We start from the raw sequence: 14,384 nt of genomic DNA on the forward strand, positions 1-14,384 counted from the left end.
AGAGAAACCTCATTGTTAAATGCTTAGGAAAGTCAGTGAATGTACTTAATGCTGTGATGAGTTATATCTCCCTCACGTGAGTTAAATCTTACATTTCATAGGGATGGTAGTTTGCAAGCTTCCTGAGTTTCTCTCATGGGGTGAAGGCATTGAATTCTTCCTAAATTTCTGCCAGTATGGTAAAGACTGTTGTTTGCCTATAGAGCTTGAAGAATTTTCTGGAATTTCTTATTGAAAAAGATTATGGAAGAGTTTGCATTAAATCCATATCAGAGATGATTTTAAAGACATATTAAGTATGTATAAACATTTTAAAAATTTTATAATATTTGAGATTGAAAAGGACCTTTTTAAAATTTTTGTTTCATTGTTGAACCTTGTATGCAATAGTTTCTGACTTTGGCACTAAATCACTGATCTTACTCTGTTGATGCCAAAAAAGAAAATAAAAGATGTATGAAAATTTATTTGATATTTACACTATAAGATTATATTATCATATTATAATTATAAATTATATAGTATATATTATAATTACTTGACACTGTGTAGTTAGTTAAAAATCACAAGTATACTTATTCAGGGAAAAAACTCTTTTTGGCCCTGGCTTGGTAGCTCAGTTGACTCAAGAGTTATTCCCAATACAACAAGGTTGTAGGTTTGATCCCAGGTCAGGGAACATACAGGAGTCAACCAATGAATGTGTAAACAAGTAGAACAACAAATTGATGTTTCTCTCTCTCAAATCCATAAATTTAAAAAAAAAAACAACTAGAAAAAAACTTTGTTATTTTACAAGGGTACTTTTTCTTTCAAAGCTCCCCCCCCATATTTTTTAGATACCTAGTGAAATTTGAAATGTTCTAGAGAGATGGTTACTGTAAAAAAAATCTATTTAACATCATAAAAGAGTAGATGACAGTGAAGTAGCATTTTTTCCATGGAAATTTTTTTAGCACAAATATAATAACATTTAGAGAATTGCACAACTAGTGCACTTTTGTTTGTTATAGTATTAAACATTCAGGCATATAAATATCAGGTTGAATGAACACTGTTATTAGAGAGGATTATACTTCTATCACAAAGGAGAATAAATGACTTCCAATAAAAATGACAATTTTTACATAGTTTTTTCAGGTTTATATTTACTGGTTATTGGAAATGTGTAGAAATTTACTAGAAGACTAGTATTTTATTCATGTTAGTATTGATAAAAATAGGTATAACTTTATGCCATTATTATCCAATAATCTAAAAACCATTCTGAACAATTGACTTCTTTTGCTTGCCCTCCGAAAAGCTGAAGGCCAGAGATTGAGAATTTATCTTTTCATCTAGTTTCTAGCTCCAGAAGTGATCCTAGCAGAAAAATTTGAGCTACTGGAACATTTTGTCTTGGCAAGTACTGTTACTAGGCTGTGTTTTTTAATGATTTTATGGAAATTTTAACTCTCTAAAAGCTACCACACCTAATCCCTAGACTCTTAAATTTTCATTTCAATTTGTAGTTGAACATAATCACTTTTTGAAAACTTAGAACACTGTTCAGTGTTTTTATAGTTTAACTATCTCTGTTGAAAGCCACTAAATCATGCATCCCCACTATGCATAGAGGAGTATAGTATGTTGCAGGGGTGGGCATTGTCTCAGGATAGTTTACTTGTATTTGGTTTCAGAGGGAAAAAAAAGACTAGCTCTTACTTACAAAAGATCAATAATTAATATTTTGGGGTGAAAAACCTTTTTACAGTGGCTTCATTGGACTGAATACATTTGCCATTTCCTTGAACATTTCCACTCTTTAGAAAACCAATAACCAAATTGTGTTCGTTGACTTAATCACCACACACTTATTGAGTATCTCTTGTGTCATGCACTGTCCTGGGGTCCAGGGATTCAAAGATGAAGAAAGAGCCCAGTGACTTTATAATTTGCACCTGGGGTAAGGGGTACAAATGTCTGGCGTTTGAAACTGAAGTTGGGGCTATATTCTCTTCTCAGAAATGAGTACGTTGGTGACCTACTTAAAGGTCTGTGTCATGCTGCCCTCAAATGCAGCAGAAAGTGTCAGTGCGAACTCCAGCTCCCCGGTCTGCAACTGTGTCTGAGCCCCAGCATTCTGACATATATAGTGACAGTAGCAGCAGTATCTACTGCATAGGATTATAAGGATTAAGTGAGATAATGTGAAGTACTTAGCACAGCTTTCGTCACATATTAAGCCTCCAATAGATAAGAATATCACAATAATAATTATTGTTACTCTTATTTACTTAGTCCTAGGCCCTGTTTGGTTTATGACTTGGTATATGTAGGCTTTAAGTGAATAGTATTTGGGATTTATTTGGAGAGTTTACTCATTTTTGTTTAGATTGCTCTCAAAACTCCTAAATTTTTCCTTTTGGCTTTGTTCCATTAAAACTTTAAGCGATGCTCCCCTGGGCCTTTCCCTGTGCATCCAAGAGTCTGATGGTGACACCAGTGAAGAAGGCATAGGGCAAAGTCACGATGACGTGTCTTTTGTCTGGTGTTAGAAAGACCCACATCTGAGATAAGCATGAACACAGATTTATTAATGTGGTTCATTTCATCTGAGTATTTTGTAAATGAAAATCTGAAAGATCACATCTGTAGATTCACTTACCCATGAATCTTGGGCCATTGTAAATGTTGAATGGAAAATGTTCTCTAATTCTACTAATCTTGTCATGTGTCCATCTGATATAATGTGCCACAGAGTGGGAAGGAAATCTGATAGACATGACGATGTGGTGGGGATTTGGCAGCACAGGGAGAGGAGACTGTGCGCTGAGTCTGCCTTTGCAGAGGTCCCCATCCTGTTGCAGAGGCTTTCTCTCCTTCGTTCTCCCTTCTGCAGTGCTCATAGTCTTCATAACAATTAAAGTACCATATTTTGCCACATGTAATGCACATTTTTTGGCCCAAATTTTTGAGGGAAAAATAAGTATCCACATGATACATGGGTAGTACCTGAAATACCTTGAATCTGTTCTTGTGTTTTGTGATTATTTGTTACATAAAATTTCTTGTACCACTATATGCTCAAAAGTAAGTGCTAAAATTATTTTATAGTACAAAAAACAAATATCTAAATATAAATAAATAAATAATTGAATTAAAAACTTAAAACAAGATTTTTTTCCTGAAAGTTTGGGCCAAAAACATGGGTGCACATTATACATGGGTGCACATTATACATGGCAAAATACAGTAACTCAAGCTTGCTCTTAACTTAGTTCTAAAAATCAAAATTTAAAAAATATTTTAACATATGTATGTAATGGCAAATTATTTTTTCCCAGCTAATAATGTCTTCGACATCTCAATTAAGCCTTTTCCCCCTGTAGATCTCATCTTCTGAATGAGATTTGGGTTGCCATGGGCTCTGTGTTAGGTGAAAGCATGGCTAGAATTTAACATGCTACCATTTTAAGTCTGCTTAATGAGCTGAGATAATAAATCTAGGGCTGGTAACAATAGAAAATGCATTTTATTGCACTTAAAAGGAATTCATTTTTATATAATATCACCTAGTCACTAGAACAAGTTCTGCATATGCCAGTTGGCACATGGGAGTATTCTCATTTATAAATGGTTGCTTTGTGCATTCAGTTCTGACATAGTTAAGAAAAAGAGCACAATTGAACTCCAAATAACTAAAAATCTTTCATTGTTTTTTTCCTCAAGAGCTTAATAAAGTAGCAAAATAATAAAAGAAGTTTTTAAAAAGATTTTATTTATTTATTTTCAGTCTGCAACCCAGGTATGTGCCCCAGGTGGGAACCAAACTGGTAACCAAACTGGCAACCCTTTGGTTTGCAGGCCGATACTCAATTCACTGAGCCACACCAGCGAGGGCATGAAAGCAGTTCTTAATAGAGGTTTATAGTGATGTCCATAAAGTCAGTTTCTATGATGAGTTTTTGGAGTCAGCACATATTATTCTACTCTCCTAATTTTTTTTAACATTTCTGTATGCATGTATGTATTTATTTTTACTTATTTCTACTGTGCCTTTCCTTCAGAAGATTAAGGAAACAGAAAATATAAGATTCAAATTAGAAGTAGCTGAGAAAGAAAAGAGAGGAGAAAAAGATGAGAGGCATCAACTGGACCAGGAATGAGATATTGATGAAATGTATCCTATATACCATGAGTGGGCCACAGGCGGGCTCTGAGTTTTTTAGCCACAGATAAAGTAGGCTTGGTTAGTTTTCAGTACACAGTGCCTTGGGATTAAAAACAGATCAGTTACTCTGTAGAAATGCTATTTTGGACATAAGGATCAGACAGAATTTCTCCTGGGGTTTTCATGAAGAACTTCCACAGTAGCCTCAGGAATATCCTTGTGTGACATGTGATGAGTTGTATGATGCTGTTGTCATTACACAGACTAGACTGAGGGGCAGGACCATGTGTGTTTTGCCCATGTGTGTATCCCCAACATCAGGTGCATTTCTGCCGAGTGCGTGAATGAATGCTGTAATATCCCCGGATGGAAGATCTCCAAAGTAAAGTTCCATAAAATGAGGTGGAGGAAAAGAGCATACAGTTAGCCACAGGTCCCTATTCCCCCCATCTAGCCTAGTCCTTCAGTAGAATTTTGCATATGTAGAAAAATGAAATGACTGCATATCTATCAGGCAGCTTCCCTATACATTGTACATCTAAGCCAAGGTCTCAATAGATGTGGTGAGGTTGACATTACAGTCACCCTCAGCAAGTTCTGAGAGTAATTAATCTACAGTTGAATGCAAACAGAAAACTCACTCCAACGATTATTAGAAGGCCCTAGAGATCCTGAATCGCTTAAGAAAAGGGCAGTTAGGTTGACCATATTTTACTTAGCATGCATTTAAAAGAGATTGAAGATAGGATTGTAACAGCAAGGATTTGTTGTCCAAGCTCTAATTGACAGTGGCTAGTCATCTGGTATGCGCTTCTAGTCCACAGGCTTTGGGGACTTCTGTGTAAGACTGCCAACCATGGAGGACACAGGGCACCTCACAGAAGGTGTACTTGCCTCTTGGCTGCCAGTTTATTGGCCAGACACCCTTTGGTAGGTCACTTAACTTCTTTAAACCTCAGTCTCTTCATCTATAAAATGTGGTGATTCTTCCCATATATCAATAAGATTGTGGCAAGGATTAAATAAGATAATGCATGTAAAGCTCTGAGCATTATGTACCTGGCACATAGTTTTAATAAAAAGTTTACTGTTATTACACTGAAATACATATGCACATGTAACTTTATTTTTAAGTTTCTCAATACACAGCACTTTACCTACCCAGTCACTCTGGAGTTGAGTGTTTGAGAAGTATTCATTGTGAATCATTCTTTCCCCCTGTCTTTATGACATTTTTGCTCACTTATTGTCAGAAAATAAATCACAGAGGAAAGAAATTACTTCACTCTTGCATTAGAGCCAGTCAGCTAAAGGAATCAGAACTGGTGAGGGAAACAAAGGAAGTTGAACTTTGGACAGAGATGTAATTATATTTTTATTTGCAACAGACTGCATATTAAATCCTTACCTGTGAACTACAAGTTTCTGGAGAGTGACATCTGAGGTTGTACTTGCAAAATAAAATAAAATAATAAAGTAAACAGAGAAAAAGAGAAAGAAAAGCCCCTGGCACATTGAAATGAACCCATCAGTTTCATTTCTGCACATTCCACAATGATGACTGTGTCTGTCTTGCTCAGCCCTGCTGGGCTCTAAATGCAGTTCCCCACAACTGTTTTTGTGGGCTCTTTACTTTTCTAATTTGCACGTTAAGGCTGGGAATCGAAGGGGGAGGAGGTAGCCTGGCCCCCAACATGAGGAGCTATAGCACTATGAATCAGGGTTTCCTCCACTGACCCTAGAGTGGTAAAGACAGGAGGCCGAACCCAGAATGCACCTGGAATCCATTGCATTCAAGGAAACAAGTCCAGTGGACTTGTGAAAACAAATGCTGGGCTCTCAGAAAACCCAGCCCCCAGCTCCCCTGGTTTGTTCTCAGTCATGTTTTCCCTTCCTTTTACTCTTCCTCCTCTCTCTCTTTTTGCCTCTCTTTTCCTCTGTTCCTTTCATTCTGTGATTGAAAGACAGTTATCCCCTTTTACTCCACTTGAAATCCTTGGAAATAAAACACTAAAACTGATGACTTGAAGGTTTTGAATGATGATTGGATTCTTTAAAAGTTATAGAAACACATGTTTTAGGAACCTGGTCACTGGGATTTCCCTTTTTCAAAAAGCAGGTTATTGCCAGCATCATTCCAAGTGAAGACATGGGGCAAGGGTCAAGGTCAGGTGAACTGTGGCAGGGGGAAGCATGGGAAGAGTTGCTAAGGGAGAGGCAAAGTGAGCTGTGCTCATTAGCTGAGCATCTCAGTGTGATTGTCTAATCCGTATCAGGCAAACCGTGCTCCATCTGTTTCAAATGCAAGTGAGGAAAAAGTAGTTTTAATAAGGCTCCTTTCTAACAACTAGTGGAAGATACTGTACAAAAATGGTAAAAATACACAATTGAAAAGAAATCCAAAGTTAATTTCCTTTGTGGGGTCTGTTTGTTGTTTGACTCTAAGATTCAGGATTGGTTTGACCTTCAACATGTCTCTGTGATAAGTGACTCGCTGTCCCCTACCTCCTGCCCTTTCATTGTTATATGCTGCCTTTTTAAACACAAGGTGGGCTTTTAGAGTTGCCTGAGGGAGCTAAGGTCAGGAGAGTTTTCCACCTTTTGGTGGGGTTCTAAATCAGTGCCCCACATATGCAAAAACATGCATATATTAAGTTCAACATAGTCTTTAAATTTGGCTTTTAAATTTTTCTTATTAAAAACTTGCCAGTGATGATGTTTATTTAAATTTTGTGCATTCCTTGCCCCGTATATTGAGGGAAAATGTTAGCTGGCAAGTGCTACATATATGAGGTCTGTTCAGAAAAAGTAAAGCCATTGTTAATATAATGAGCATGGTTTGAGCCATACAGAAGTAATGTAGCAGCCAAGGAGAGTAGACTGGAATGCACATGCATTAACAATGATGACCAGTCAGTGGTGGCAATTGAGCCATTGAGTGAGCACATGTACTGTGTGGCCATTGCATTTAAAATGACTAGTGAGAATAGCAATGAATCTGCATCAAATTTTGCATTAAGCTGGAACATTCCTCTGTGGAAACTATTCAGATGATTCAGAAGGCTTTCAGGGACAATGCAATGAGTGCAGCGCAAATAAAAGTGTGGCACAAATGCTTCAAAGATGGTTGAGAATCAGTTGAAAGTGATCCACATTCCAGAAGGAGGCCTGCAACAAGCAGAACACCTGAGAATGTTGAACATGTACAGGCTGCAGTCAACAAAGATCAGTGACAGAAGGAGAACTAGAAGCTGATCTAGGGATTCCAAACCTACTGTGTCTGAGTTTTTGACACAGGAACTTGGCATGGAAGGTGTTGTGGCAAAACTCATTCCACAGCTTCTGCTACCAGGGCAGAAGGAACATGTTGCTGAAATTGGTAATGACTTGATTTAAACTGCTACCAATGAGCCAGGTTTCCTCAAGAAGGTCGTAACCAGAGGTGAATGGTGGGTCTATGGCTATGATCCAGAAACGAAGGCCCAGTTTTGCCAATTGAAGTCTGCCTGGTTCTCCACACCCAAAGAAGGTGGGGCAAAGTTGCAGCATTATCAAACTATGTTAACTGTGTTTTTTAATTGGGAAGGTGTTTATCACAAGTACACTCCTCCAGGCCAAGCAACTAATAAGGACTACTACCCCAATGTTCTTCATTGATTGAGAGATACCATACAACAAAAATGGCCACATCTATGGGCAACTGGTGATTGGCAACTTCATCATGACTACGTGCCCAACCAGGTATCATGTCTCATGCAGAATTTTTTAGTGGAACATCAAATTACCCAGGTGACTCAGCCATTCTACAGCCCAGATATGGTGTCCTATGACTTCTGGCTTTTCCCAAAACTAAAATCACCTTTGAAAGGGAAGAGTTTTCAGACTTTCGATGAGATTTGGGAAAATACAACAGGACAGCTGATGGTGATTGGGAGAACTGTGTGAAGTCCCAAGGTACCTATTTTGAAGGGGACTGAGGTGTCATGTCCTATGTACAATGTTTTTTTTTTATTTTAAAGATTTTATTTATTTATTTTTAGAGAGAGGGGTAAGGAGGGAGAAAGGGAGAAAAACATCAATGTGTGGTTGCCTCTCACACACCCTAAACTGGGGACTTGGCCCACAACCCAGGCATGCACCTTGACAGGGAATCGAACCAGTGACCCTCTGGTTTGCAGGCTGGCACTCAGTCCACTGAGCCACACTAGCCAGGGCTGTACAATGTTTCTTGTATCTTCTTCAATAAATGTCTATTTTTCATATTGCACTGCTGTGTACTTTTCTGGACAGACCTTGTATATCTGTATTCTATTTCAATAATGCTTTATAATTATTTTTTTAAAGTTGGTTTTATCTTTGAGCGAAGTAACTATTCCCTTTTCATACCATTTAAGAATAGGGTCTTACTGAGAGAAAGACCAATACCAGATGATTTCACTTACATGTGGAATCTAAAGAACAAAATAAATAAGGAAACACAACTAAAACAGACTCCTAGACACAGAGAACAAAGTGACTGTTGCCAGAGGGGACAGGGTTAAAGCACAGGAAGGGAACATAGTCAATAATAGTGTAATAACTATGTGTGGTGCCAGGTGGGCACTTGGAACATAGGGGCATCACTTTGTAAAGGATATGACTGTCTAACCACTGTGTTTTACACCTGAAACTAACACAAAATAACATTGAATGCAAACTAAATTGAAAAATAAAATTAGAAGTACAGGGTCTTGCTGACATTGAGTTCTTACTAATGCTATATAGACATTTATAAGTGCTAGAGAGTAATGATGACAGGTGTATGCATATGGAGTATAATAAAGTTGGGTAGTTCATTTTACCTTAGTTATCTTCAGAATTGCTTTTTTACCTCTTCATTTCCTCCTGCCATATCCATTAAGGAAATGTGGTTTAGCTATGCTTAACACAGCTTCTCATCCATCTTTCCTGTTCGTTTCCAGTGTCAACATGCTGGCATAGGACAGCAGGCAGAGACACAGTCAGGGGCCAGATCACTGCCAATCCCATGTAAGCCTGTGGTTTAGAAGCTTTGTGTGTGGAATGCCCTGGAGGTGAGAAATCAGGAGGAAGAGAACTCAGTAGAAGCTCATAATATTAGTCTAGGAAGGAGATGAAAACCACAATTAAGACAGTACAGTGGGGAGAAAATGGGATGCATTTTAAGAGACATTGAGGACAGAGAATCTACACAAAGATTGATTGGATAAGGGACAGTTTTTCTGAAGTATGATTCTTTCACCAGAACCATATAAGTAGTCTTAAAAAGACAGATTCCAGGGCCCTGCCCAGGCTCCATAAATGATTTCTTGGAGTAGATCAAGGAACCTGCCCTTTTAACAAGTCCCCATGTGATCCTGAGGCACACTGAGATTTAAATGATAAAGGAAAGGGAGGTGTAAAGACAGGTACTTGGTTTTTGTCTCGAGTGAGTGACAGCTCAAAGATGCTACAGATAAGATAGAAGAGAAAGTGGGTTTTGTGGGAGAGAAAAGATAATTCACTTTTCTAAATGCCTTTTTGAGTCATTCTCCCTCCCCTTTATTCTCCCCTTTTCTCCTCCCTCGCATTTATTCTGTTCTTGTTCTTGCTACTTTGTGAATACATTTTGTTAATTGTTGTTTGTGCCCTTATTGCATGTGGGTGCACCCTTCAAGAAAAAGTATCTTCAGGTGGTAAAAAAAAAGTTAGCCTGTCATCACCATCACTGTAAAACATGCTTCCATCCAGAGCTTACAGATTTTTAAATCTCTTTTTTCTAGAACTTGATGATTTTAGTGTTTCAGGCTTTTCACTGATAGGCATTGATGTACACTCCCCTGTGGTCTGTTTGCACCAGGTGCATTGACATTTGCAGCTCTGCCTGGGTCTGGTGGCAATACATTTACAGACCAGCCTGAACTGGCCTTTCTGCTGCAGGGAGCCCAGACTTATCCGTCCCTTCTCCTCCTCCTTCCCCTCCAACCCTACCCAGACTTCAGGATGCAGTTAACTTCTCCTTCCTCCATAACATTTTCGCTAATGTCTGCCCCTCTCAAATCCCAAGTTACCATTTTTCATGTGACTCCCTGGTTTGCAAATGTTGACTGGATTACTTTCCTTGTTCTCTCATCAGAAGTGTATGTCTTCAAGATGCAGCCCCAAAGAAACTTCTTTCTAGAAATCTCCTGAAGTCCAACTTCTACTCATACCTTTGCCAGTGTGACTGAGACATGTCAAGGAACCCATGCAGAACCCCTAGAGGATGCTCCTCCTGCACTCTAATTCTTGGTTTATTTGTTTGCCTCTTCCACTGACACCTAAGTTTATTGAGGGTAGCACCATCATCATGTTTTGCCATCGAGTCCTGAGAACCAACTACATTATATTGCCCACAAAGGCTCTAATAAGACATAGTTAATGAATGAATAAGTGATCTTATTTTGATTGAGAGTCTAAGCTTACCAAGTGCAGAAGTCCTGGATCTGTATACAGCTTTAAGTCTGGTTTGGTGCATTGTACACTGTGGGTGCTAGGTGTCTGGTCTCACGTCCCCTCTGAAGACTTGCCTGCTGTCTGCCTATAATCACAGGCATTGCACCCCTGGCCTACTTGGAGGCCAGTAGGAGGTATGTCAGGACTTGACATCTGGGTGCCTAGTTTACCAGAGAGTCTTGGATTAGTTGCACTCTGAAGTGCTCCTCCTTTGCACTTGGTATTTTTTCCTCCCTATTCCTTGAATTTTGTCATCTAGCATCTCAACATATATGTGATATTCATGAATGTTTCCTATCAGATAAACTCAAATTTTTTTTAGTGCAAAGCCACCTGTTTTCAATCTTTGAAATGAATGGTAGTGACGTTAGGTGGTGGAAGGTGATACTTTATTGGAACTAAGGGCAAGAACTGTGGAGCCAGACTGCCTGTCTTCCAATCCCATTCAAGAGCTGTGTGACTTAGAGCATGTCACCTGACTTCTCCATGGCTCCCTTTCTTCATCATAACTTGGTGATAAATACAATACTTACCTCATAGTGGTGTTTAGAGGATTAAATAAATTAATGAGAGCAGTACCTGGCATAATGTGTCAGCTTTAACTATTTGTTCATATTTTGTGTTCTTATAAATTAATACCAACAAAGGCAATTTTAATTTATAATAAATATATGCATGTATCCATTTTTAAGTTTATTGTGTACTTATTCTGTTTTAGGCATTGTGCTAGGTATCGGGGACACAAACATCTGAGGCCAAGTTAAACATCATCTTGCCTTCATTTGCTGACCTCTGGAAGATGTAGACTAACAGACAGTGTGAATGCAGGTGTTCATGTTGTGAGAGGGGAGAGTACAGTGTGTGTGTGGTGGGAAGACCTGGCCAAGTCGGAGCATCAGGGAAGGCTTTGCTGCTGGGCCCTGAAGGATATAAAACAGTCAGTTGAGTGAAAGGGGAAGAGAGCACGTTTGAATGTTCTAAGCAGAAGTGACTGATATTTGGAGAGCGGATCTATGCCATAGCTAGTACCCTGGTGCCCACAAGGCGATGTAGCTCCTATTTCTTTTACCAGGAAGCAAGGAGGCCGCTAAGGAGCGTTCCTGGAAACTGGCCAGAACAGAGACAGGGGCAGATGGAGATAAGTGTTGTAGAGACTCAGGGCTGGAATCAAGACCTAAGTTTGCACCATGCTACAGCATGTGCTGTACATGTACCATATATGGTGTAACATGTTATACTGGTGAGGAGAGAGAACAGGCTACTCCATAATATGGGAGTGAAGTAGCATGACCCTTTTTAGAGAAACTTGACAGACAACTTATCTTGGTATTAGGAGAAAGAAACAGAAATTGTTTTAAAAATTCACAAACACTAATTGAGGGTATGCTAGGTGTCCATGACCCAGGGGGAGCATAAGCCAGGTGAGGAGAAAAGGCAGCAACAATTAAAGTTATCAAAGCACAAAGTGAAATCACATTACCCAAAATGGTTTAAGGCAAAGTGGGATTAAAAGCCAAGCGAGTGGAAGCCCCCACATTATATGATTCCATTGATATGGAATGTTCAGAATCGGGAAATCTTTGAAGACAGAATGTGGGTTAGTGGCAGCTTAGGGCCCAGCAGGGCAGGCATGGGAGCCTGGAAGGGGTATGAGCAAAGGGTGTTGGGTTTCCTTCCGAGGCCATTAATGTGTCCTCAAGTTGACTGGTGATGGTCACACGTCTGTGAAGGTACTGAAAATGATCGAATCACACATTGTAAATGGGTGTATTGTTGTGTGGTATGTAAATCATATCTCAGTAAAGCTATTATATGGAAAAGGTTAAAGAATAAAGAGAAAGCAGAGAGCTTTTGAGGAACTGAAAATTTAATGTAGGAAAGGGACGAGCAAGCTTTGAGTGGAGAACCAGATGCTGCAAGGCCTTGCCCGCCATGTGAAGGGACTCGAACTTTTCCTTACAAGCACAGTGAGGCCAGTGCAGGGTTTTCACAGGGTAACAACACGATCCGATTTGTGTGTGCCAGGATGTTTTTCTAACCTATTCACTGCAAAATGAAATAGAGCACCATACAGACATGTGTAGCTTAATAAAGCAACTAACACCCAGTGCCCTGGTAACCACAGCACAGGTCAAAAAAGAGAACTTGCCAGCCGCCCAGAGAAGCCCCTTTGTGGGCCCCATTCGAATCACAGCTCCCTCTGTGCCCACAAAGCACACCCTGACTTCTATACTCATCACAGCCCTGGGTTTCTTTACGGTTCATTCAAGGGTGCATCCCTAGGCACACGTTTAGTTTTGCTCATTTTTAAAAAATTGTCTTTTGAAAGTCATTTTTATCAGCAGTTTTTCCTCCATCGCTTTACTTTTGTTGCAATTATCTATAGAAGGACCTGGGGCTCTTCGAAGACCTGTGCCACGTCCCACAGTCTGGATGCTGCTGACTACACAGTCCAGGTGTAGTTCCCAGAGCCCCTCCCCCTGAGGTATTTTCTGCGGACTGACCGCTGGATGCTATGGCTTGCTCCAGCTCAGTTTTGATCACTTTGACACCAACATGGGTGGTGGCTTTGCTCCCTTCAGGGGACAGAAAATGGCTGCTGGTTTCTCCATTTGACAGATTTGTGCTTCAGAAAGGAAGAATCTCTGACCACCTGTGGAGAGGGATTGCAGAGGTCAAACCAGGAAGACCAGTTAGTCCTTTTGCATTTATCCTGACGAAAGCCTGGAATAGGGACTCTGAGAATGGAAAGAAATAATGGTTTCCAGAAAGGGTTAAGAGTTAACGTGTATGAGACTTGGCCATTGTATTTGAGGACAAAAAGGACAGAGAAATATCTTTCTGGAAGGGATGCTGAGAGGATGATGGGGTCTTTCAGTGAGATTGTAAAACTTGGAGTGGTTGGGGAAGGCTAATAAAGTGTTTGGTTTTGGATATACTGAGTTTGAAGTGCCTGTGGACGGAAGAGATGTCAAATTCATATCTCTCAAGCATTATTTTTAACCACTTCCTGCTTGCCAATAGTGTATAGTGACTTAAAAAAAATGTTGCCACCAAAAAAATTGAAATAGGCTTTCAAGTACAACAAACATAGTTTCTGTCGATGATAAAAAATCATAGAAGGAAAATTCAAAGAAGGTGAGATTTAATTCAAGTGGGGTTCCCACTATATGTGAATGAATAACAACCAGAAGCTGAAAAGGAAAAGCAAGGTGCTACCAAACATTCTAGCCACACAGGTGCCCTCAGATCACTTCCTGGAAGTGAAACGAAAATGAAACATCATGTGGTAGCTCTTTAAGAAGAAAGTGTCAGCTTGAGTGAGTTGTGCTGTTTTTTTCTGAAGTTAGAAAAAGAAAAAAATTCTTGATGAAGCACAGATAGTGACTTGGGTTTGTCACAAGTTAGTGAACAATTTGTAGTTCATTTCTGTGATTTCTTTACCGTGAATTCACTGTGACAAAAAATCTGGGGAAGGAAAAGATAAGAAGAAATTCACATATACTTCTAAAACTTTATCTTCTTGCCCTAAGCTTTTAGTCATAATTAAAAAACCACAAGGACTTTACTATTTTCCCTTCTTTGGAGAGTTTTTGACCTGGGAGAGATTTTAAAGTGTTACTGAAGCCAGTTTGGATTGAAGCCAGTTTGAATCTTTGACTCTTTGCTTTTCTACCATGGCCTGGGGTGGGATCAACTTTTGTTTTCAGTATGACAAATAACCAAAGATCTGAAATTT

General features: G+C 39.3%; 1 protein-coding gene across 3 annotated transcripts in view; it reads left to right on the forward strand.

Moving 5' to 3' along the window:
• DSE (dermatan sulfate epimerase) overlaps window positions 1-14,384 on the forward strand; it is a 61,981-nt gene that overhangs the window by 24,336 nt on the left and 23,261 nt on the right. The gene's annotated exons all lie outside the window — the stretch shown is intronic.

The sequence above is a fragment of the Phyllostomus hastatus genome, unplaced genomic scaffold (genome assembly GCF_019186645.2).
Source record: "Phyllostomus hastatus isolate PE091 unplaced genomic scaffold, TTU_PhHast_1.1 phas_contig_40, whole genome shotgun sequence".
Lineage (NCBI taxonomy): Eukaryota > Metazoa > Chordata > Mammalia > Chiroptera > Phyllostomidae > Phyllostomus > Phyllostomus hastatus.